At 39.5% G+C, this 22,363-nt stretch overlaps 1 long non-coding RNA gene across 1 annotated transcript; it reads right to left on the reverse strand.

Moving 5' to 3' along the window:
* Positions 1-1,372: 1,372 nt before the first annotated feature.
* On the reverse strand, positions 1,373-21,985 carry LOC102493867 (uncharacterized). Its single transcript, XR_335826.2, has 4 exons — positions 21,760-21,985; positions 20,316-20,472; positions 7,115-7,388; positions 1,373-1,468 (listed from the first exon to the last, which is right to left on the reverse strand). It is a non-coding gene; the product is annotated as an uncharacterized LOC102493867 (long non-coding RNA).
* Between the last annotated feature and the right edge of the window lie 378 nt (positions 21,986-22,363).

The raw sequence follows: 22,363 nt of genomic DNA on the forward strand, positions 1-22,363 counted from the left end.
ATATGTTCCTAATCTTAGGACACTCAACTTTATTATAGCCTTTATCCAATGTGTTTAAACTATGGATGTGACTGTAGACATTAATTTTATAAGCTTTTAATGAGAGAGGACTGGAAAGAATAATGTGAATATAGAGATGATGATCGAATAGTGTCAAATTAACAACTGTTTTCTATTTGCCTGTGCTGGGAACCATAAAGGTTATAAAGAGAGCAGAAGACAGACTCTTATTTCTCACTAGCATATATTGTAGTAGCAGTAAAATCACTTAGGGATCCCCATGCTATTATGGTCATTTGTAGGCATGAAGTGCTTTAGATTTTCAAAGTGCTTTCAATGTATTTTATATTTGATATAGACAGGGCAAAAAAGTACAGGATCAAGTGCTAACTTGTGTGGCACCTATTGTAGAGATTTTAGGGTGCAATCCTTTGAAGAGTTTAGAAGGAGAAAGAAAAGTTTACTTAATTTAAAAAAATCCTCTATAGGACCAGCAGTTGGCGTAATGGCTATGTTGCTGGACTCCCATGTAGTCAATCATGGTTCAAGTCCCGGACCTGGTGGCTTAAACTCACGCCAGGCGCATGTGCGTGTGTGTCCAAGATCCCAAGAGGAGAATGGAGAAGAAAGGATTGTGGCATGGCCATGCCCCCTAGAGGGTGATTTCTCGGCCTCTGTCTCTCTGTCTCTCTCTGTCTTTCTGGAAAGCGCACGTGCCCTATAGCAAAAAACTCTTTTAAAAAATCCTCTAAACCGGGACCAGAAGCTGGTGTGGTGGTTAAGGCGCTGGACACTCCCACATGGCTGACCAGGGTTTGAGTCCTGAATCTGGTGGCTTGCTTCCTCGCTTCCTCTCTCTCTCACTCTCAACGTCTGTCTCTCTCTGGTCAAATTAAAAAAAAAAAAAGAATGAATAAATAAGATAAAATATTTATTAAAAAAAATCCTCTAAACCTAAAGGCAATACATAGTACAGTCATATACTTCGTAATGATTATTTTGATCAACAATGGACTGCAACAATAGATGGTCCCAAAAGATTATAATAGAGCTTAAAACTCCTATTATCTGGTGATAGCATAGGCATCTTAACATCATAGTGCAGTGCATTACTCACATGTTTGTGATACTGCTACTATAAACAAACCTACTGCATTGTCAATCATATGAAAGTACAATACATACAATTATGAACAGCAAATAATACTCAATAGCAATAATAAACGGCTATGTTACTGAGTTATGTATTTACTATACTATACCATTATTTTACAGTACACTCTTTTGAATTATGAAAAAGAAAGTGTTACATCGGCAGTAGCCTCATACATCTTGTGTTTACCAAGTCTCTTCATTGCATCATATTCTCTTGTGCTCGATTTAATCTCGTATTTTGTTCACCATGATCCTTATCCATGCAAAACCATTGCTAGCATTGTGAGTAGAAAGTCACATCAAAGTGATTGTTCTGAAAGTAAAATTAAAAGTGGTTGAGGATTACAAAAGTGGAAAATCAATGTTGGTTATCATTGTTCACCAGTTGAGCATGTCCCATTTCACCATAGAAGAACAAGAACAAAGTGACGGAAACTATTAAAGGATCTGTTTCATCTCTGCAGAGAGAAAACTAATTACATGTACACACACACAAAAAAAAAAAGCAGTGAGACAAACATTTGAGGAGGTATTTTATCACATAGGAGAATCTTCTAAGGACTTAGACTGAAGAAAAGATACAGAGGCATATCCCCGTGAGTACCATGACAATTACAGTCAGAGCAATAAGTTTCCTTTCAACGTTAAAAAGAAAAGGCTGAACCCAACTACAGCATGGAATTTATTGCTAGCTCAGGATGGTTCAAACAACTAAAGAATTATTATTCACTACGAATGTGAAAGTGAGTGGTGAGTCTGCAGGTGCTGAAATGAAGCAGATGAAAAATTTGAGAAAACTCTAGATAAGCTATTTGTGGAGGAGAATTACTTGCCAGAGCAATCTTCAAAATGATTCAAACCTCCTTATTTTGGAAACAAATGTCTAAAAGGAGTTTTATCCTTAAGGGCGCTGGGTTAATGCCAAGTTTCAAGGTTTTTAAGAACAGGATAACATTCAGATCAGCAGTTGGTATAATGGCTATGTGCTGAACTCCCATGTAGTCGACTGCAGTTTGATTCCCAGACCTGGTGGCTTAAACTCACACTGGGCATGTGTGCATGTGTGCCCAAGATCCCAAGAGGGGAATGGAGGAGAAGGAATTGCAGCATGACCATCTCCCCTAGGGGGTGATTTCTCACTTTCTGTCTCTCTTTCTCTGTCTTTCTGGCGAGCACATGCACCCTATAGTAAAAACCTCTCCAAAAGAAAAAAAAAAAAAAAAGAACAGAACAACCTTATTGTTTGGGGGTACTGTTGGAGATTACAAATTGAAAACCTTTGTGACCTAGCACAGTGACAACTTGTGGACCTTCGAGTATATCAATAAGTCCACATTTCCAGAGAACTATGAACCAATAGGAAATCATGGATGACTGAGCTTCTCCTTCAAGGTGCCCCCTGAACTGTTATGCCTGTTTGAAGAATAATATACCTCTCAAAATTTTCCTTAACATTGAAAATACTCCTGCATATCATTTTATTGGTAATCTCATCAATATCAAAATGGTATTTCTCCCACTAAATACCACCTTTTTTGCTCTAACCAATGGATTATAAAGTTATAGACATTTTTAAGGCCTACAACCTGAGGCAGAGTATTGTTGCAACTAGGAAGACACTGAGGAGATTTTAATGCAATTCTGGAAGAATTACAATTATATCGCTTGGAGTGATATCACTGGGAGGTGTATGAATGATATCTGAAAGAAGACACTTAAGAGATTCATTCATGACTTCAAGGATTTGCCAAATCAAATCAAAGGAGACTGCAAAAATCAACAAGGCTATGGTAGAGCTAGCAAACATCTTTAACCTGGGTTAAAGTGGATGAGGATGACATTAAAGAAGCTCTAGAGGTGATTCCTAAGAAGTTCACTAATGAAGGCTTGTTGGAACTACAACAGAGTATGCAGGACAGGAGAAAAGGTAAGAGAAATAAAACTGTGAGAGAGAGGGAAAAAAGATCCCTCAAGAAAAAGTTAACAGCGAGGGATCTAGCAGAAGCTTTTTCAGACCTCAATACACTCCTAAAGAGACGGAAAACATGAACCCCATTACCAAATGAACAGCATGGCCATCCCCCTAGGGGATGAATATAAACATGAACCCCAATACCAAATATGTTTTCATTAACAGAAAACGTCCTTCTTGAATTACCTGCTTACAAGCAAATCTGTGATGGTAAAGGAAACAAACCAAGCAAACCACCATGAACACATTTCTGAAAAGCAGGGCACCTCTTCAGAGAGAACCTCAGGCAGGTTTTTCAAGTGGTATTTCAGAAGAAGGCAGTGTTATCATAGGGGACGACAGCTCCGTGTGTGTTACTGCCCATGAAGACCTTCCAGTGGAACAAGATGTGAAGCTAAAAGACAGTGATACTGATGATCTTGATCCTGTGTAGTCCTAAGCTAATTTATGTGTTTGTATCTTAGCTTTTTCTTTTTTCTTTTTTTGTAGGAAAAGGGAAGTTTTAATATGAAAGAGAGGATTTTTAATAGGAAAGAAGCACCTTCATGCTTGAAAGGCATGCAGGTGGGCAGCTGCCAGAAAAGGACAACTGCACTGGGCATGGGGTTAGGTGTTACATTTATTCCAAAAGTTGATAATGAATATTTAGCATTTGGAGGTGTGTCATAGTATCTATGTTCTTACAAAAAGTTTAAAATGTTAAAAAAAATATAAACAGTGAAACTTAGAGCATAAGACTATAAAAAATCTTTAAACAGATATACAATGCATCGTGTTTTAAGCTAGATGTTATTACAAAACAGCCAAACATGTTTTAAAATGAAGGTTTATAAAGTAAAAAGTTATAATAAGCTAAGGATCAATTTATTACTAAAGAAAGAAAAATAATTTTTACTGAATTTTGTATAGTCTTAATGTACAGCATTTATAAAATCCATGGTAGTGTACTGTAATGTCCCAGGCCTTCACATTCACTCATCACTCACTCATTGATTCACTCAGAGCAACTTTTAGATTTGTAAGCTCCATTCATGGCAAGGGTCCTATACTAGTGTGTCATTTTTAAAAATCTTGGGACCAGCAGATGGAATAATGGTTACGTCGCTGGACTCCCACATAGCTGACTGAGATTTGAGTCTTGGATCTGGCAGCTTAAAACTCATGTTGGGCACATGTGCCTGCATGCCCAAAATCCTGAGAAGAGAATGGAGGACAAGAGATTGCAGCATGGCCATCCCCTTAGGGGATGATTTCTCACTTTATATCTCTCTGTCTCTCCAGCGAGCACATACAGCCTATAGCAAAAATTTCTCTCAAAAAAACCCCTCTTATATCATATATATTTAGATATATTTATTTCATTTTTGTTTATATTTTAGATTTTTTTTACACTTAATCACTATACATCTTTACAGCACTCAGCCAGAAAAATACTTGCTCATCCATGTTTATTGCAGCATTATTCACAGTAGCTAAGAAACGGAATCAAACCAAATGTCCAAGAACAGATGAATGGATTGAAAAATTTTGGCACATATACATATACTCAGTTATACCATATTTTTACCTACCTTTTCTAAGTTTAGAAATGTTTAGATGTGGACCAGCAGAAGGCATAGTGATTAAGGGTGCTGGACTCCCATGTGGCCAACTGTAGCTTGAGTCCCAGTCCTGGTGGCTTGCTTTCTCAATTTCCTTCTCTCACTCTCTCTCTGTCCCTCTCTGGTCGAATTAAAAATAAATAAATAAATAGAGTTAAATAAAATAATTCTTAAAAAAAGAGAAATGTTTAGATGCACAAATACTTAACTCTGTATTCCAATTGCCTACAGTATAGTATAGTAGCATGCTGTACAAGTTTGTAGCCTTGGAGAAATAAACTACATAATTTAGCTTAGGTATGTAGTAAGCTGTATATCATCTAGTTTGGACTAAGTATGCTCTATGATGTTCACACAATGATAAAATCACCCAACAATGCTCTTCTCAAAATATAGACCTGTTATTAAATGAGGTAACTATACTTTAAAAGAGATAGCATGGATATTTCATTCAAATATTCAAATAAAACCTTCTTTGTCAATGAAAATTAACTAAACAAACTAAATACATTGTTCACATTATGTTTTCAAAATATCGCTTTGCAATTTTCTTCATATTTTATGGCTAGTTGCTTGGTGTTCCAAACTATGGAGTGGCACAATGCCTTTAGAGATGTCAGTGAGCCTAAATGAGGAGCCAGAGTTGAGATCAAGTTGTCTAAGTATTAGCTCCATCATCCCCAAAAATGTCCTTCACAATTCTCTGTGCTGCTGATGCTTGTCTCTCATTCAGAGTACAGAGAAGATGAAATTCAATAGGATATACACTTTATTTCAATTAAATGAGAAAACATTGGACTCCCTTAAAAGCATGTAGATGCTAAAATACACCACAGAATGTATTTCATCCAGAGTTATCACCGCGATCTTCTCAGTAGTGAGGAATTCCATGAAGAATGGCATTTGAGTTGGTCAGTAGCTCCTCAAGTGTGTCCACTGTATCATGTTTTTCTCATGTTTCTCCAGACCTATCTGGAGTGCTTTTTCTGCTGAACATGCCAAAATTAAACTTACCAAATCAGAGCGTTTGGAAATGACTCCTGAAAATTTAATATACTCCTAGGTGATTCATGTGGTCACTAAAGTCTGAGAACAATTCAACTTAGCAATTTAGTTTCTGCTACACAAACGACCGTCGTTTGCGAGATGGCAGATACACCTGTGGCTCTTATCTTTCCCAATAATATAGTAAATCTATAAAAGGACCTGTTTTCTATGTATTTCAAGTACAGGGATGTGAGAGTACACATCAGTAGGCTTACAAAAAGCTACAGGTTTTATATTTTGTTTCCTAAGATCACCTCTTCAAAGGACAAAAAGCAGGCCTCTACCTTGCAGCAAGTCACGGTAGTGTGACCCTACCACAGTTTAGTTTCTCCTTCTTCTTAATCTCGCTTCCTTTGCCCATCAATATCATTGTTAGAGATGTTGCCCATATCCCTGAGTGTACTTCCTGCTCACAAATCTCTCCAAGAATTGTAACCTAGGCAATAAGATGGACCTTTTACAGTGATCTTAATTTCCTTTCATACAGTCATTTCAAAGGGAAAAAATCGACTTCACACAAGCTGATGACATAAAGAAAACAGCTTTATTCATATCTTAAAGTCATAGAGTTCTTTTTTATTTTAAGAGAGAGATTTTTGCTATAGGGCTCAAGCACTCACTGGAGAGAGAGTGAGAGAGACAGAGACAGAGCAATGAAGTGAGAAATCACCCCCCAGGGGGGATGGCCATGCTGCAATCTCTTCTCCTCCATTCTCCTCTTGGGATTTGGGTCATGCAAATACATATACACACACCCAGTGAGAGTTTGATGTTGCTGGGTCCGGGACTTGAACCATGTGAGAGTCAAGCAACATAACTATTATGCCGTCTACTGGTCCTGAGAGTTCTTGATACAAATATCACTTATTAAGGAAAAACGTATCTAACCATCATCTTAGTAAATCCCACATGATTTTTACCATCTTCAGGGTTTCTCTCTATACCATTCTGAACTATGAATTCTCTAATAATTATCCAAAAGATGGATTTTGGAACTGTTGCTGGGCTCTCTTGCCAGAGAATTTAGAATTATGGATATGGTTTGCCTTCTTTCTATAGGCCAATTTATTGACTTTATCAAAATATACAGGATTATTTGTAGTTTCAAAAAGGAAGATGGGTAAGTCTTATTGTGCTCCAAGTTTAACAAGTATCTCAAACTGTTTTTCAAACTGACTGCAAAAGTACAGCCACAAAGCCTTAAGGCAAATATAAGCTGAACCTTGCTGACTCCTTTTTAAAATACAATACCTCCAAATACTGCTATTTTTTTTTTTAAAAAATGTCTTGGACAGCTGGTGATATTTCAAGAGGAAAATTGGAAAGATATCTTTCATACCTTCAGGCAAGAGAGAATTATTCCAAATACCAAGTGGTTCCAAGTCTCATGGTGCTCGAGTGACTGGGTTTCCTGAGATTTCTGGAGGGCATGGTACTTGGCATAATAAACTTCCTCTCCTGCTTCATTCTCTCCACCTCAGATAGCCACATGCCCTCTAACCGGCTCTTGAGACAGACCTCAGTGTTGAATGATGGATAATAGTCATTTTCACCAATTCGCTTTAAGAACTATGTTTAGTGTCCAAATACTGAAACAACAGGAACAGCTCCCTCTGGAAAACAGTAAAAATACAGTCAAAACAGTTTACATTTCAAAGGTCAAATTGATAATTTTATACTGCAGCCTAGTTTTCTCCCCACAGGCAAGTGGTATTACATTCAGTGTTAGGGATCAGTCATAGGCTGTCAGAGCTGAGAAGGACCTTGGAAATTATCAATGCTTTTCATTTACAGATGAGACAAAAGCCTACAGGGAAATGATAGTGGAATGGTGACGAAAAGAAACACAAAGTTAGATACACAAAGTTCTTAAAATTCGTTCTTAGACATGCTGTGATGAGCCTAGTTATAAAGAGCATTCCCTTCTGCACTGCATCTCCCATTTCTCACATTTATGCTCCACCTGCATTCCCAAGACACCCTGCTTATCCTCAACTTTGTCACCTGTTTTAGTCAGGTGAACTTGATGCTAAGGTTTAAGATAGAACACCTCTCAAGACCAACAGATGGTATAATGCTTACATCGCTGGACTCCCACATGGCTGGTTCGAGTCCTAGATCTGGTGGCTTGAAACTCACGTGGGTGTGTATGTGTGTGCATGTGTACCCAATATCCCAAGAGGAGAATGGGGGAGAAGGAACTGCAGTATTTTCATCCCCCCTGGGGGGGGGTAGTTTCTAACTTTCTGTCTCTCACATGGTCGCACCCACCCTATAGCAAAAATTTCTCCATAAAAAGGAAAGATAGAACATCTCTCATGGGAACCACCTCATTTACTATGGTTTTTTCATCATTCTCTTTTCCATAAAGTGGATAAAAGCAAGATCCTATTGATACTGAATGGAACATAACACAGAATTAGAAACTGCATCTCCTTATGTATAAATCACCTTGTGATCTGTTATTCACCTTGTGTCCAGATCCCAACTACTAATATCCTCCTTCTCCTGTGCTGGACTGAAAAGATAGTTTTTCTTATTCAAACCCAAGCACTTGAAATCTTGTCTCTCCTATAATCTGACAAGTGATATTTTCTTTCCTTCCTATAGTTTTCTAAGTTTTCAACCTCTACACAATCCTTTTTTATCCCTTCGGTCCCTTGACCTTTTCAACTATATTCTCTTATTAGTTTTGGGAAGTTTTGTTAAAAGGTTTCTTGTAATCCTGGGGACCAGCAGTTGGCATAATGGCTATGTCGTTGTACTCCCATGTAGTCGACTGCAGTTCAAGTCCCAGACCTGGTGGCTTAAACTCATGCCGAGCATGTGTGTGCGTGCCCAAGATCCCAAAAGGAGAATGGAGGAGAAGGGATTGTGGTGTGGCCATCCCCCCGGGGGGTGATTTCTCGCTTTCTTTCTCTCTGTTTCTCTCTGTCTTTCTGGCAAACGCATGCGCCCTATAGCAAAAAAAAAAAAAAAAAAAAAAAGTTTCTTGTAATCCTGGACAAAGACCTAGGATCTGGTAATTAGAGACTAGAATTTGTTCTAAATGAAGGATTAAAGGGGAAGTGACTGGAAAACTGAGACTTCTGTGAAAAAGAGCATAATCAGTGACCCTTTTATTTGTCTTTCTAATGCTGCAAAGCTGTGGTTTCACCACAAAAGATAACTTTTTTCAAAATATAATTTTTTATCAAGCATTTCCTATGAGGCAAATAGTGAGGTATAATGAACAACCAAATAAACAGATTGCATATGTTCTCTTTATAATGTAGACTTTGTTATGTACAAAAGATAAACTATCTAGCATTGGTGTTTGCTTAAAGGAGCTGCTACCAGTGGTCAGTGTCAGAGCAAATCTATTCAGGAGGCAAGATTCAGAAAGCTGTGCTCTACAGGCATAACCAACCATAGGGAATAGCAGAGTTGAGAGGTAGTGGTTTGGAGACCAACGGCTGATGTGGTTTTTGAGGTGGCTGTATCTCACATGACCAACCAGGTAGTTGAGCTCCTAGACCTGGCAGACTGAAAAACATGCTGGGCAAGTGTGTGTGTGTGTGTGTGTGTGTGTGTGTGTACTCAAACCTTTAAAGGAAAATTGAGGAGAAAGAACTGTGGCATTATCATCCCCCCCTGGGGGTACTTTCCTTACTCTCTCTCTGTCTCTCTCTCTCTGGCTAATGCACATGCCCTATTGCAAAAAATTTAAAAAAAATTTGAAAAATGTAAGGAAGGGAGGAAGGAAGGAAGGAAGACACAAGGGAGCTGGATGCAAAAAATCTAAAGTACCAAACTTGACTTACGCACATCTTGCATAACCTTACACAAATCCCATAACCTCACTGAGTCTTGGTTTTCTTTTTTCTTTCTTTTTTCAAAGTTTATTTATTTACTGTTTTATGAGATAAGGAGAGAGAGAGAGAGAGGATGCATCCCCTCAACAAGATCTTGCAACCTTCTCAGCCAGCCAGAATTATAAGCACATCACATGGCTGGCATGAAGAGTTCAGCCTAGGAACCAAGCCCTAACTTCCCGCATGGCTTCCAGCACTACAGAGCTGTGCACTGACATTTCACCACTGCAGCTGAGCTATCAGGTTTTTTTATCTGAAAAAAATTTTAACAAAACTTAATGGGTTTGAGATGAGAAATCAATAAGATGATTATATATATACACACAAACTTACATATACGTATATAAAATGCCTGGTCTATGAAAAGATAAATAGTCAACCAGTGGTAATAATTATTTTGGGTGCTCAAAATAAATTTTTAGTCTCAGTTGTGGTGGTGCAGGCAGTAAGAGTGCTGCTCTTCTATGCTGGAAGCCTAATGGGATAGGTAGGCGTGAACACACTTATACCCATGAGCCTAACTGGTTGCAGGACAGGGTGGAGAATTATGACATGAAAATCCTATTTAAGGTTTCAGTATCTCTCGCTTTCTCATATGGTGGAAATAAATAAATAGATTTCTAAAAAATCAATAGATAAATATGGGCCAGCCCATATAACACAGAAGTTAAGCACTATGCACATGTAGCTGGATCCCACATGGCCCACCACAGTTGGAATCCTGGCCCCTACTTGAAAACCATGCAGGCAACATGTGTATGTGTGCCCACAGTCCTGGTGGGATGGAGAAAAGGAGGGAAAGGGGTTGTGACCATGCTCCATTGGGGGTGCTTTGTCTCTGTTTCTCTCTAGTGAGTGTATACAATCGCTGACCAAAAAACAAACAAATGAAAAACAACCAACAAGAATCAATGGATAAGTAACATTTAGAGAATCAAGTTAGAATACATAATTGAATATATGAAAAAAAAAGAATCTCAGGGCCATCAGCTGGCAAAGTGGTTAAGGCATTAGATGCCCACATGGCTGACCATGATCTGAGTCCTGTATCTGGCAGCTTGAAAATAACACCGGGCATGTGTGCATGTATGCTCAAAATCCCAAAAGAAGAAGGGACTTCAGCACTGTGTGGCCAACCCTCCAGGGGATTTTTTTTTCTCTTTTCTTCGCTGTCTCTCCTGTGAGTGCACATGTCCTATAACAACTCCCTCCCTTGCTTCCCCCCAAAAATATCTCAACTATAGTATGATACAAATTCTTAAGATCTGATTCTATTCTTTCCACTGCCAAGTAAAAAATTTTAAAATAAGAATTAGTTATTTTTTCTTTTCTTTCAATTTTTTTCCTTTTTTTGGAGAGTTTTTTGCTATAGGGTGCATGTGCTAGCCAGAAAGATAAGAGACAGAGAGACAGAAAGCCAGAAATCACCCCCCAGGGGGGATGGTCATGCCACAATCCCTTCTCCTCCATTCTCTTCTCAGGATCTTGGGCACACATGCACACGTGCCCAGCATGAGTTTAAGCCACTGGATCCGGGACTTAAACCACAGTCAACTACATGGGAGTCCAGCGACATAGTCATTACTCCAACTGCTGGTCCCAAATTTTTTTCAAGGTAATAAGTTTTATCTTCTACATCGGAGATTCGATCTTCTGCATGGTCTAATTGACTCTTAATACTTTCAAGAGAGTTTCTGATTTTCTTTATTTCAGACCTCATCTCTCATATCTCCATCTGATTCTTTCTCAGAGTGCCCATTTCTTCTTTCATATTGTGGAAGGACTTCTTAATCTCCTGAAGTTCGTTGTCTCTTTTCTGTTCCAACTCATAGAATTTGTTCATCATGAAGGTTCTAAATTTTTTTTCTGACATTTTGGTGACATCCTCAGATTTTAGGAGAGATGGGGGAGAGTTACTCTATTCCTTTGAATGGAGACATATTTCCTGACTTGTTCAGACCTGAGGCTCTTCTCCTACTTCTGGCCATTAGATGGTGTATTCACTTTTGAATATCTCTTAGGAGAAAGTTTCTTCGACTAGGAGCAAGCGTATATCCCTTTTCTGTGAATTGATGTTTGCAGAAGTACCTCTCCTGATGTTTTTAGTAATGTGGTTTCAAGAGGGGTACTCTATTCTAGATAATCACAGGTGGTTCAGTATTGACGAGGATCCCAGGAACCTTCCAATATACTATGGACGTTCATAACAGGGATTCGAGATCTGTCAAATCCCTCAGGAAGAGTGGAGGATAAAGAAGAGAGGATAATGTAAGAGGAAAGAAAAGAGTACAGAGGAGAATAAAATCGCACCGCACGATTTCGCCAGTGGGCTATCGATGGAATGGGAGAACTGCAGGGCAAGGACCCATCTGGTCTGTGGGACAAGAGGGAGGAGAGAATTAGCAAATCAAAAAGAAATAGCAAAGAAGAAAAAAAAATTGAAAAAATGAGGCCCTGCCTACCTTTAAAGAAGGTGAGGTCCTAGTCTTGGGAGCCTGGTGTGGGCTGGGGGGCAGTCGTGCCCCAGCCTCAATGTCCCTTGCTGGGAAATGGGCTATAGATGGAACAGGAGAACTCCTGCAGGGCAAGGACGTGTCTGGTCTGTGGGACAAGCTGCTGGTCCCAAATTTAAATAATTATTTTTAATTACAGAAATTTCAGAGCCTTTATTTTATATAAATCTCCAAGGCGGGATGCAGAGATAAAACATATTCTCTCTTTAACTATGAAATACTTTATTTCTTTGTCTCTCCCTCCCTTCTTTTTAAATTTGTTATAGGGTATATGCTCTCACCAGAGAGAGACAGAGAATGGAGGTGCAGGGACATTGAGAAAGCACATCTCTTCCATCCCCCGGCCCCCGCCATGGGAGTAGGCCTCATCACAGTCTCTTCTCCATTCTCCTCTCTAGATTTTGAGCATCCACGCACATGTGCCCAGCATGTTTTTCAAGTTACTGGGTCCAGAACTAAGAACCATGCTGTGGGATATGTGGGATCCAGTCACCTTAACCATCATGGGACCCGCTCGCCCTCCCCTCTCTTATTTTTTAAGAGATTAATGTTCTGTGAAAAATATGTCGACAAAGGTTTTGATTCCAGCCCATCCAGCCTCTCTTTCTCTTTTTTATTTTGCAGAGGTTTTTGCCTTAGGGCATGTGCGCTCACCAGAGAGGGAGACAAAGACTATTCATAGTGACAAAACTGAATGTGATGCAAGAAAAAACAGAAAGAAAGTGAAAAGTCATCCCTCCAGGGGAGATGATCATCCCACAACCCTTTCTCCTCCATTCTCCTCCCAGGATCTTGGGCACTCACACATGCCCAGAGTGAGTTTCAAGCTACCAGGTCCCAGACTTGAACCACAGTAGGCCATGTGGGAATCCAGCAATTCAGCAATCCAGCAATCCAGCAACATACTGCTACATCATCTGCTCATCTGCTGGACCCTCTACTCTCTCTGTCCTTTTTTTTTTTTTTTAATGGAGAGGTTTTTGCTATATGGTGCATGTGCTCGCCAGAAAGACAGAGAGAGACAGAGAGACAGAAAGCGAGAAATCCCCCAGGGAGGATGGCCACACCACAATCCCTTCTCCTCTTTTCACCTCTTGGGATCTTGGGCACGCACACAAACGCACCTGGCATGAGTTTATGCCACCGAGTCCGGGACTCGAATCGCGGTCGACTACATGGGAATCCAGTGACATAGCCATTACTCTAACTGCTGGTCCCTCCAGCTTCTCTCTTAAGCAAGCACTTTCACATCCCGGCATTCTGCCATAGAGGTCTAGGGTAAAATAGTCCAAAGAACACCTTTCAGGTTGCATGGACATAGTAAAGCTATAGATATTCAGCCTACTGATTCTTTTACTCTCTTATAGGCAATTGTACTCATGATCATTACCCCATAACACACATCAGTGATTCTGAATCACTGATCATGACAAAATAAAGGGGTTAAACATATATTTTCACTGGTAACAAGACAATATTTATCTCATATCCCACCATAAGACCCAATTTTTGTTTCCTGGCAGAATTTTGTAGAGATAATTTAGTTTTGCGAAGGTAACTTAATTGAAACTCATTAGCATGTTACTGACCATACAGCACAAATAGTGTAGAACAGAAGCAATTAAACACCGTTCCAGTTGAGAACCTACATTCAGCTCCTTTTCTGTTTTCTTCACAGCTTCTTGGGTTGAGACTACTGAGGTGAAGGCAGTGTCAAAGAGGTCATAAATAAAACCATTGCTTTGGATAATTAATATCTAGTGCTATGTTTTTTTTTCAGGCCAAGACTATTAATTTTTGATAAAATACTATGCATATTCATAGAGGAACTCATTTAGAAAAATGGTTTTCATATAAATACTAGAGGAACACCTTATTTTTCTTCCTGGGCTTAATTGAACAATTTTAACACAAAGAAAATTAACTAAAATAGGGTCCAAACACAGCAAAGCAATAACAGTTCAGTAAATTTAGCTGGATGTATGCTTAATGAAAAGCCCTATTTCCCCCTATGGGTGGCAAAACTAAGACAATGGCTGCTTCTCCTATAGTTCAGACCATGTATTTAGACTCCCCAGCCACCTTTGAAAGTATTGGTATCTTCACTGACATCAAGTCTTAGCCACGAGCAAAGAATAAAACTTGTGCCTCAAAGTCAATGAGTTGTCTTCAAATGCTAAAGACTTTATATTTTTATGAGAATAAAGAGAATTGTCTCAAAAATGGTGTTTTCCTGGTGTATTTGGGTAGAGAATGCCCTTGTGATCATTCAGACTGATCTGTTCTAGAGCCAGAGTGTACAGCAACTTCCAGTCGGAAAGTGTGGGTAACAGCCATGGCGGCATCTTCACAAGGGAAAAGCATCTCAGTGGGTCTTTGTTGTGCTACTGTTCTGTCACTAGGAAATCCTGCCTGGAAGTGAATAATAACTTCTACTCCTTGGGTAAATCTAATAAACTCAAGTAAGTGACACAAATTAAATAAATCAGAATGAAGATCTTAAATTCTAGTACTTTGTGTGCTCCTTTCCTTTGTACTACATATAGGGGTGTATCCTTTTTTATTTATTTATTTATTTAATAACTGAAGATGGTAAGTTATATCCTTTACTATTATTGTCTTAGAAGAAAAATGACACTTTCAAAGCAACAAAATCAGAAGGTCCTTACAATAAATTATTTTGTGAAGATCTAGAATGTCCCCAAGGTAAATATCCTCAAGCTGGTGAAGCTATGCCTTATGATGCTGTCTGCAGAGGATTTTGTGAAACCATCACACAGAGAATCAGCAGGTGTTCTATATTGGACATGGCAAGATTTCTAGGGAAGGGACCAGCAGTTAGTGTAATGGTTATGTCGCTGGACTCCCATGTAGTTGACTGCGTTTCAAGTCCCGGACCCAGTGGCTTAAACTCACGCCAGGCATGTGTACATGTGTGCCCAAGATCCCAAGAGGGGAATGGAGGAGAAGGGACTGTGGCGTGGCCATCCCCTCTGGGGGGGGGGTGATTTCTCATTTTCTGTCTCTCTCTCTCTGTCTCTCTCTGTCTTTCCAGCAAGTGCACACGCCCTATAGCAAAAACCTTTCAAAAAAAAAAAAAGAAAAAAGAAAAAAAAAGAGTTCTAGGGAAAAGGAGAAGGGGTTGGAATGGATATTGTGCCTTTTAGGGTCTAAAATAAAATGATAGGCAGCCAAAATCTTATCTTCAATCCCATTTGGTAACACCAGTAGCTAGTAGATCTTGTTATTCTAATATTTTACTTTTTTAAAAAAAAAATTCTGAGCAACTGTGGATACCAACAATAGTGTGAGAGGAGAGTAAGAGAGTAAACAATGGAGAGCCAAAGAGGGAGGGAATCAAGGGTTTAAGAAAAAGAAGCAAATCATTTAAGAATTTTTTTTTAATTCATTTTGGTGATTTTGTCTAAGTCAAAGATTTTGTATTCTAGATTAGACATTCAATCCTCTGCACGGTCTAATCTGCTATTAATACTTTCAAGGGAGATCTTCATTTCTTGTATTATAGTCTTCATCTCTAGAAATCCTGTTTGATTCTTTAGTAGATGTCTATCTTCCAGTTGTGGAAGGACTTCCTCATCTCCTGAAGATGGTTGTCTGTTTTTTATTGTATCATGTTCAGTTTTGTCACTATGAATAGTCTGAATTCTTTTTCTGACATTTATGCAAGTTCTATCATGCTGTCTGTGGTTGATGAGGAATTGTCATGTCCCTTGAGGGAGAAGTATTTCCTTATTTTTTTTTTCATATTTCTGTGTCTTTGCACTAGTTTTTAGTCATCTGATGAAGTACATGCTTCTTCCTACTTTTTTGAGTAAGTTCTACAGTACCAGAGGAAAACAACAGTTTTTCTTCCCAGATGTATTCTTGGTAAAGGGCTGCATCTTTCAATCAGAGTAGGGTGTATCAGGTTCAGGTGCTTGTATCATCTAACAGCCTCTCGGGATAAGATGTACCTGGGACTCAGCTGGATATCTATAGCTGAGTAGCACGAGAACACCAGAGGAGAACTTCCTAGCTGCTCTCTGTCAGCAGCTGGTTCACTGGATCTCTGTTGTACATGTGGATGGGAGTTGGGAAGGGCCCAGTGGTACTTTATCAAATGAAGTGGAGTGTCAGATGGTGGCACAGAGCTAATGCAACATGAGCCACATAGGAAGATCATTGATTTGTGCCCCAAGGCCTTCCTGTACACACTGGGGAACACATGTATGTGCTGGTGATACTGTGGCTGAGCTTGCAAATGAACTGCAGTGCAAAGTCCCTGTTGCTGTGTGCCTCTCTCTCTCTCTCTCTCTCTCTCTCTCTCTCTCTCTCTCAAAAAATAAATAAATAAATAAACATTTTAAAAAAGAGAGGAAGATTATAGAATCCCACCCCAGATCTGCTTAATCACAATCACTGTAAGCCATAAGCAGCTACATTTATAACACGTTCTACATTGGCTTTTTATGTACAACAAATATTGAAAACAACTTTTCAAATGACCCCAGATGGATAAGATCATATCTTGTTTGGGGGGCAGGTTAGGTGATGTTTAGCTGGGATTTAAGGAAAGTTCAAATTGGAACAAAGGGGCAATGTAGGAGAATAGCAAAGAGAAAATGAGAAATCACACAGGATCTGGATTGCGTTTGGCCGTTCCACTGGAAAGCATCTCCTTCCCGTGCCCACAAAGATAAAGACAGTCCTTCGAATATAGATGACCTAGGCAAGCAGAGCAAGCTTCACAGGTCCGAAGACTGAGATTCCCCTTTTTTTGGGGGGGTGGGGGCTCCATAGGGTAGGCACGACTTTATTTTGAATTATCTATTTACTTATTAATTTTCATTTTTGATTCCAAATTTTAGAAACAAGTGCTGGCAATCTAATTTCGTTAACAGAATTAATACATGAGCTTTGCTGGCGTGTCTTTACTTTAACATTCTCTGATAAGAGAGTATGTATCAGCTGCTGTGACAGGTGACGGTAAGCACACAAAGACTGTGATGTAGTTTCCCTCCCTTTTTATAATTAACTTTGAATCTGTTGTACCTTTTAGGGTCTCAAATAAAATAGTAGGCAGTGAAAGCTTGGTCATCAATTCTGTTTAGTAACACCAATGGCTAGTAGATTTTCCTATTCTCTTCTAATATTTTACTTACAAAAAAATCCCTGATCCTATCAGACTAAAGTTGTGTATTTTTTTTTTTTACTCTTACTCTGCTTTCGTCCCACTTCAGGGATGTGCAGAGATTACTATTATTGTGTCCATGGGTACAGCCTCTGTCAGCTGGCTCAATGCAAGTTTACTCCACCAGCAGAATAATCCAGTGCTAGGCCACCAGCTGTCAGGGCTGTCATGGTGGTGGGATCTGTAGCCATCCTTTGTTGGTGTTTTCTTCTTGGCCACTTGGCACATCAGACTGTACTTTACAGCAACTACTTCCTGCTGCCTTGCCTGTTCATGGCACACAACTTAACTAAGTCTGAAACTAGTCGTTTATGCTCAAATGCAGACCTGAGTGCAAGTATGGGCCAAGTGTAGAAGAATCTATTCAATAGGATCCTGTAGAGCAGAACACAGCTACCCACTTCAGCTCTCACCCATAAGGTGGTCTACAACCCCTTAGACAGAGAGCTGTGATCATGAGAGATTACATTACTGACCTTTCACTACAGTATTCCAGATATTAGCTACAAGGAACTTTAGACAGAGGCCCCCCAGAAAGTGTGTGTGTGTGTGTGTGTGTGTGTGTGTGTGTTAATTACTATATGCTTTAAAAAAGAGACAATTCTTTTTCTTGAAGTGATGAAGGCTTGACGATTCTAATCTGTTGTCGAGTAGTGAAGCTTATCTGATCAGAACCATAAACAGTGATACAGGAAATGATTTCAAGTTCGAATTTTATAGTATCAAATTCACGCTTATCAACAAAATATATAAACTCTCCAGAATAAAAAAAAATCTTTGTGAAGCTCAACCAGTAGACCATAGACAACACAAATTGAATATCCAAGCCTGAATGCAAACGTGATATTATAGCTCTAGAGATTTATTCTCCAGACAGAAAAGTGGCGTTAGGCGAGTCACTATGTGCCTGGAGTGACTATGTACTCTTCATCACTACCTTGGAGTCCTAGCTGGTCTTGCTGCAATGCTGGCTTCTCAGGATCCACTACTGCAGGAAGTGGAGCTGGAGATGTGTGCCAAGGACAGAACAGTGTCCCCAACTCTCTGGTGCCTGGTCTCTGAGCCTCCATAGCATCTCCACACAGTTCAGTAACCCGACATCATAGGCTTCAGGCCAGAGCCCACAAGATAAAGGGCTTTTCTGTTTTTTTCCCTATAGTCTTATTGCAAATTTCAGAGTTCTTTCTGCTGCTAATATTGTGACTGAATTGATAATGGTTTGAAACCATTCCCCAAGAAGCTTGTCATTGTGGCTCAACACTCAAACTGTTATTCATAAAAATGACTAACTCCCCAGTTCTGTCCATATTTTCTTTGCCCAGAACCCAACAATTAATTGAAGTCATTTGTGTCTCTCGATATGTTTACATAATATCCCCCTATTCTGCATAGAATTCCTCCATTTCCACCCTCCTGTTTGAAGGAAGTATGAGTTTTAAAAAGAGTTGACTGTGGCCTCCCTGAAGATAGTTTCTTTCTTGGTTCTGGTACGTTTTCTTGCTCAGGAATGTCCTTGCCGGGCAGGTCATTTCTGCCCTTCAAGCCTGAATAGATCAAGAGAAAGGTCCTGGTATTTAAAGACTTACAGACAGGTATGAGTTGTGTGACTGTGGGAACATTATTAGATCTCGTCGCACTTCAGTTTTCCATTCTGTAAGACTAAGACTAAGCGAGATAACTGTGTAATGCAGTACTCGGCATGGAACAAGTGTTCCAGAGGTGACTGTTAACCTTCTCATTATAGTTATCTATTAACCTATTGATTACATTATATATCTATATACTATATAACTATATAGGTATATAGGTGTGTGTTATATTGTTAATGGTGCAAACCAACTTTATCAGTGTTTTCTAGACCAACTCTGCCACTTACAAGACATGTATTTTTTTTTCCCTTTTTTATTTCTTTTTTTTAGAGAGAGATTTTTGTTATAGGGCATGTGTGCTCACCAGAAAGACGGAGACAGAAAGCAAGAAATCACCCCTCAGAGGGAATGGTCATGCCTCAATCTCTTTACCTCCATTCTCCTCTTGGGGTTTTGGGCACACATGTACATGCATCTGGTGTGAGTTTTAAGCCGTTGGTTCCAGGACTCGAACAGCGGTCTACTACATGGGAGTCCAGTGATGTAACCATTATGCCATTTGGTGGTCCCAAGACATGTATTTTTTTTTTTTTTAGTCAAACCTTACTGTTTGGATTTCTGCTTTTTTTCATTTGTAGAACCAAGTCATTAAACTAGACTAAACTTTCTGGGCATTAATAAAAATAAGTATATGATCTTGGGTCAAAGAAACCTGGGAAACTTAGTATTAAACAAAATTAAATCCGTTTCTTTATGGTGAAACTTCTTAGAGACTTTAAGATATGTTTAATATTGTGACTCTAAGTATTCAGTTTTTTTTTTTTCAAAACATTTGTTAATGGCATAGCTATTAATAATCAGAATTCTGTGTTTGATGATATTCTTACAGCCTTAAAATCCAATTTTAAAAAGAGAAAGTAAAGGAAGGGAAGGAAGGAGGAAACATCTTAAAATGTTACCATCCTCTCCCTTCCACCCACCTCCCGACTCCATTCCTCACTTTTTTAAGGTGAGGGAGCTAAGCTTTCTAAGTACTACTAAGAACTTAGCATGTGAAACTCAGCTCTCTCAAGGCTTCTAATTTAAGGCTAACGATAATTCTGAAAATCAAGACTTGTTATCTCATTTCAGATTAGCAATCTGAGCCTTACTACATAACTTAGTCAAGGTCACAACTGATTTGAAGTGAAGGAGGCAACTGATAGTGCCAATCAAAAAATGCTTTTCCCAATAAATCTATTTGGAAACGAAAGTGAAATCTAAGTTACATATGCATAATCGCAATTGATCCTGCAGCTGGAGCGCGATTTCAGCAATAGCGACACCTTGTGGCGATGCCTGTCTTGGCTCAGCAGCCAGAAAGGCTAACAGGATCCTTTCCTCGGCAACTCACCCACAGACCGCAGGGAAACTGGCAGCGAGGTACCGAGGGCCCTGAGAATTCTGTGGATCATCATTTTGCCATTTCAGAAATAACCCGAGATGAAAGAATCAAAGCTGTATTTTTTATTCTTCTCTTTTTCCTTCTCCCTGGCTCTTTTCTTTGATTCCTATAATGAAGAAGCAAATAAGTTTGCATTTATGTCTTACTCTACTCCTTTCCAAACCAAGTAATACATTTTAAATGCATGGGTGACTCTTTGATGTTATATAAAAATAAAACAACACTAATGGGCCTTAATTTCCACGGGACTTTCAGATTCTGAGAAGCCTGCTCTATATTCTTTTCATGTGTTTTCAGAAAGATTTCACATCCTACTTAATGAAATAGAAAAACAGACACACTTTTCTAAAGCAGCTGAAGTGCTTTTCGGTTCTTAGAAGATAACAGAGCTGTGGTCAAGTCATTTGAAGAGACATGGGGAAAGAATCCTTACAAAGATACAATAGGAAAGCCTGAACTGGACAATACAATGGAGAAAGTGGAAGAGTAATTAAAAAAAAAGAAAAAAAGAAAAAAAGAAAAGAAAAGAAAGAAAAGAGAGAGAAAAAAATTACTTTTCCTAGCCTTTTATTATAAAATCAAAATCTTCTACTGATTCCTTGGACTTCATAAGGAGCCAAAGTATTGTTCAAAGTTTCGCCTGAGGGTGGGTTCTGTGGCCTGGTGGTTAAAGCAATCGGATCTCACAAGGCCCAACCTGTGGTTTGAGTCCCAGACACAGCAGCTTGTTTTGCATGCCCCAAACCACAACAGGATGAAGAAATGGAGAAGGGATTGTGGCATGACCATTTTCCATGGAAGGTGCTTTCACCCTCTCTGTCTGCCTGTCTCTCTCTCTCTCTCTCTCTCTGGCTGACATACTCACCTTTTGGCAAGAAATTTTTAAAAAAATTCATCTGGGCTTCTAGAGTGAAGAATGGAATATGCATGTGAACTTTTTTTGCAGATTTTCAGGTGTTAGGCAGCGAGAAAGGAGAGCATAAATGTTGCAGAGGCACCATGACTCAGAAAACAAAATACAGAAATGGAAAATGAGCATTTGTGATTTCCATTTATGTCATCCCACAACCACGTCAACTCTCTGAGTGTCTGGTATGCCAGCCACAGAAAAGAGATTAATACCTCGAAGGAGGCAGGAGAGTCGTACAAAAGCTCCTTGCTGCCTGGGAAAACTGAATTTCGCTTGGTGAGTTGGTAACTGCACCCGGGCCTTATCCCCTTTGTCTGGATGAGTAAGGATAGTGATGGCCGCTCAGAGCAAGGGAAAAGGGAAACTGAGCAAACGGAGATGTAATAAAGGAAAGAATAAAAGAGTGAGAGTAAGGGATGGAAGCAAACAGTCAAAGATTGGTGAGCAATAGTAGACTTAAGAGACCAACTAAGCTAGTTTCACCAGATCCATCTTGTTTCCAACTCTCTGTAGAGAAATCTGTCCTCAAAATTCCTGGATGACAGTGGAGGGCAATGAGCACAGGAAGTTGGCAGGGATGGTTGTCTCTGAGCTCTTGCTCACATTCTTGTTGGCAACCAGAACTTTCTCTCAACCTTCCTCTCTGGTTCACAATCCTACTTGTCTCTCTGGCGGTGCCTCACATGCTAGTCAGCCCTTTCAGAGTCACACCACTAGGCATCCCTTCCACGCACTGGCTTAGCCAACACCAGGGACTGTGCACCAGACCCACAAGAGGTCCTGGGATGCGGAGAGGAGGATGTCACAATCCCCACTATTTTAGGAGTTCTCTTGGGGAATGTTCTGGATTCCGCTTCCATACTACATTACTGCATCTATCTTGTGCCTGCTATTGTCTTAGAAAACATGGCTTTGTTCCCAAAATAGGATCTTAATAACCCATGGGCAGAGTGTCTATATATATATATATATACACACACACATATACACAAAGTGAGAAATCACCCCCCAGAGGATGGCTATGCCACAATCCCTTCTCCTTCATTCTCATCTCAGGATTTGGGGCACACATGCCCATGTACCTTAA

This window comes from Tupaia chinensis, unplaced genomic scaffold (genome assembly GCF_000334495.1).
Source record: "Tupaia chinensis unplaced genomic scaffold, TupChi_1.0 Scaffold000544_1, whole genome shotgun sequence".
NCBI lineage: Eukaryota > Metazoa > Chordata > Mammalia > Scandentia > Tupaiidae > Tupaia > Tupaia belangeri.